This window comes from Phasianus colchicus, chromosome 24 (assembly GCF_987193195.1).
Source record: "Phasianus colchicus chromosome 24, bPhaCol1.hap1.1, whole genome shotgun sequence".
NCBI classification, from domain to species: domain Eukaryota; kingdom Metazoa; phylum Chordata; class Aves; order Galliformes; family Phasianidae; genus Phasianus; species Phasianus colchicus.
In genome coordinates, this window is record NC_143459.1 from 4,634,366 (window position 1) to 4,638,310 (window position 3,945).

Sequence of the window (3,945 nt, forward strand, 5' to 3'; positions counted from 1 at the left end):
GCGGCCAGATGAGCCACACAGCATCATTTACACCCATTGCCCTGTGTCTGCTCACTGCTCTGTCCCCTGCTCCTGCCACTCACATGTCCCTGCTGTCACCGGACCCAGTATTTGGGATGCTGTTGGCTACCGATGTACAGCAGGGTCATGCCCAGGGTCAGGTGGGGACAGCACGTTGGTACTTACAGCACAGAGCAGGTTACAGGGCATGCTGCTCTCAGTGTGATCCCTCCCAGCCTTTCCCTTGGATGAGAAATGCGCCTGCTATGGTGTCCCTCCTAAAGCTGCATATGGCCAGAGAGCAGGAGCTCATCAACTGCACTTCTTCTGGGGAAGCTCTGAATTGTAAGAGATACCCAATTTTCTGGAGGCTGAATGCAGACAGTAAGAAAGTCTGCTGCTCTCCAGAGCCATCCGCATGTGCGCTGGCCGTGTGGATGTTTGTGCTCTCATTGGATGATGGCAGAAATTCCCCTCCTCAGACAGAAATTCAAAGGGACAGAGCAGAAGCAGGGCCAGGCTGCGCAGACATCTGGCAGCACAGCTCAGGGCACAGATGCCTGTCCTTACTCCCACCCTACACCTGCATTCAGGCAGTGCCCAGGTGACCCCATGCAGTGCAGGTCCTCATCAGTGCCTAAACCATTGCCCAGGATGAGCCCATCATCCTAAGGGCAGCACAAAAGCTCCCAGCCACGGTATTCAATAATTGTCACCTTTTCCTCCTGTACGGATTAACGTTCCTGCTAACCTTGCAAAGCATCATTGAGCCGCTGTCCCCCCCTGAAGCACGGCACAATCACCCAGGGATTAGGGTGTCTGCAGAGCAGCCTGTCCCTGCTATTGTGCAGCCCCGGTGGGGCGAGGAAATCCTGCGGCATCAGCCGATGAGTCCCCACGGCGGGGACACCAAAGGCAGAGGGGCCAGGCACAAGGCAGCCCTGCAGGGCCGGGAGCTGTGATGGCACGTGAGAGCCATCCCCATGGCCAGCCTGGTGGTACCGGTGGCTGGGGAAGCACATCCCTAACTCTGAGCGATGGGGAAATCCTATAAAATTTTGAATGGGAAACGCAAATCACAAAGGGAAGGGGCTTATCAATTCTTGCAGGCTCTTGGCCACGTCTTCAGCACTTTGCTCGGGCACCTGGCAACAGCAAGATGGTGGCTGGGATGGGTTTGGTGAGCAGTTTGTTGTGTTCCAGGAGGAGCCATTCCCATACAGTGGGAGGAGAGGGGTATGGCAGCAGCACAGACGCAGTGCTTCTGGGAGTGGGTGTTTGGAGATATCCATCCCACAGATAGACAGCACAGGCAGAGACTGAGATGCAAAAGGATGCTAAAGCAAATATAAGATTTACACACGTAGCTCCCAGGAGAGACATGGAGTGCTTATAAATGACAATGTGTATTGTCATCCCAGCCTTCACATTCAGTAGCAAAGGAAAAGTGTCTCCAGTTCTGCAGCCATTGCACAATAAAAGAATGGAAAACAACTTCATCTGCTTGTCTTCAGCATCTGGGCCCTGTATCCCTATTCCCAGGGTGTTTTCCCAAGAAGATTGTCTCCTCCAAAGAGAAAATGGGGGAACTAAGCCTGAAAGGAGCATGTGGTGCATGAGAAGCAGAGCCCAGCATCCTCCTGGTGCACCCCTTCAGCCAGCAAACACACAGTGCCTGTGCCAGCCTACTGCTCATTGTAGGTAAGGACTCTTCTAGCAAGGACCAAGTGGAGTCTCCATCAAGACTTCATGCATTCATTTTTGGCAAAGGGCTTAAGAAGGCAGGGAGAGGTGTCTGAGTTAGGACCAGTCTTATGCAGACCTGCTCAAAGAGGAGCTGTGACAGCAGCAGCAGCATCTGGACCCTGCAGCCCAGCAGGATCGGTGCTTGCCTGTTCCTTGGCAGGGCGCTCAGTTTTGGAAGCCAGCACTTGCTCATTGTTACTGCTGTGCAATGGGATTTCATGGTAGTTTTTCATCAGCTTTACACGTGCTTGACTGTATAAATAGGGACTGAGCTTCCTCACCAGTGACAGCAGCCTGGCTGTCTGGGCTCCACCGGGACTTTGGAGGATAGATGTCCGACCCTGTGCAGACACTCATTGTATTCTTGATGCACGTGGGCAGAATTTGGCTTCTCTTTTCTGGTGTGTTAGTGAAAAGGCTTCTCTGCCCTGGGGACATGCAGGTAGCTGCATGTGGGAAAAGAGCACACCCCAAAAAGCCCAGAAGTTTAGGGCTCTAAACACATGCCAGCAAAAACATGGTGAGAAGCATCAGGTCACCTACAGCTCAAGTGCTTTCAGCCACATCCACATGCTGTGTCCCATCAGACTGACCTGTGGGGCCTTCCTCTCTGCCCTGAGTTTCCATTTCATGGAGCCATGCTGGTTGCTGGTTGCAAGCATCCTGGGGAATGGCTGCTGCAACATCCCAGCATCTGAGAGAATGCCTGGGTGAGTGAGAACTCCTGAGGTTGCACCAGTGCCACTGTCCTGTGTGTGGATGCCATTGCCCTTGGCACCACCTCCTGCAGGCAACAGGAGTCCAGCTGCAGCTGACCATGGTTGTGAACCCCCCTGCTATGTCCTGTAGCAGCAGCTTTCTCTGGAATCTGTGCTGTAGAAATTAGGCAGGCTTTGCGTTGAGTAATATTGTGTCATTTGGAGCAGCTTTCAGAAATTATTTCTGCCCTCCAGTTGACTTTCAGAACAATCTCATGGAGAGGCAAAGAGCCACGGGCAGAGCAAGGATGGCTGGGAGCTGCTGGAGCCTCCAAGCTGTGGCTGCAGCCCCATGCTGCTGCAGGGCTGGTTTTGTTAAATTCTTCCATCAGTAGCCCCTGTTTAATTGCTTTTTAGCAACCTTTTGCCCTCGGCATGCATGACCTCTCCCCAGCATGCGCACCCATGTAGGAGGGCTCTGGGACCCCTCTACCAAACCCCACAGGACCACTGTGGCTGTGCAGCACCCAAAGCAGAAGCTGGTTGCGTTGCCAGGATCCATCCCAAGGCGATGGGTGGCTAATTTCAGAGCCAGCAGTGGATGGGTGTAGCTCCTGTTGAACATCAGCCATCTCTAAACTCTCACAAAGCTTCTAGCAGGTTCTGAAAGCGCGAGCAGTTGCCGAAATACCCATCATCCCAAGGCAGGAGGCGGCGATGGCTCTGCTGGCGTTTGCCTGAGGGATGCACGGATGCTGCGGTGACTTGGGAAAGTTGTCCTGGATTCATCTGTCACCAGAGAAGGTGGGGAGGTCCGGGATGGGCGTCCCATGCTGGGAGGGAGGAGAAGTGGCTGTGCCAGTGCAGCCACCAGCACGGCGGGCGGGATCCCCGCTCCGCTCTGCTCAGCGTGACCGATGGCTATTGGCCGTTCCGGAGATGGTTTCCATGATTTTTTAACTTTTTTTTTTTTTTTTTCATTAAAATTAAAAAAAAAAAAAAAAAAAGTTGAACAATTCTGGATTCATCCCCATGTGGAACGGGAAAAATTTTGAAATCTTGAACATTTTTGAGGGCTCAAAAACAATTTCCCACCCAGTTATAGCCACCAGTCTCATCAGGATGTGTTTGAAACCACTCCAGCAGGAGCTGAGCAGAGCTGGTCTCAGCTGGATACCACTCTCGACGAGAAATGCAATGGTCAGGGGTCATGTTTCTTCAGAAAAAAAAAAGTATCTTCAATAGCTCAGGAAGTTATTAGTGTCTGCTAACAATAAGAGCTTTGGATTGATTCAATAGATACTCATTTTAATTGTAAAATGCCAGTAATGAGAAATGTGCCATCCAATGACTCATTTTTCCCTTGTAAAAATTATTGGACGTTTTTATTAGTTTTACAAATGACAGGACCTCGTATTTCTGAGAACACTTTATACAAGCCTTGCACAAGCCCACTCTCATAAAAGCGTGTCTGTGGTGACATCCAGAGCCACAAGAAGGG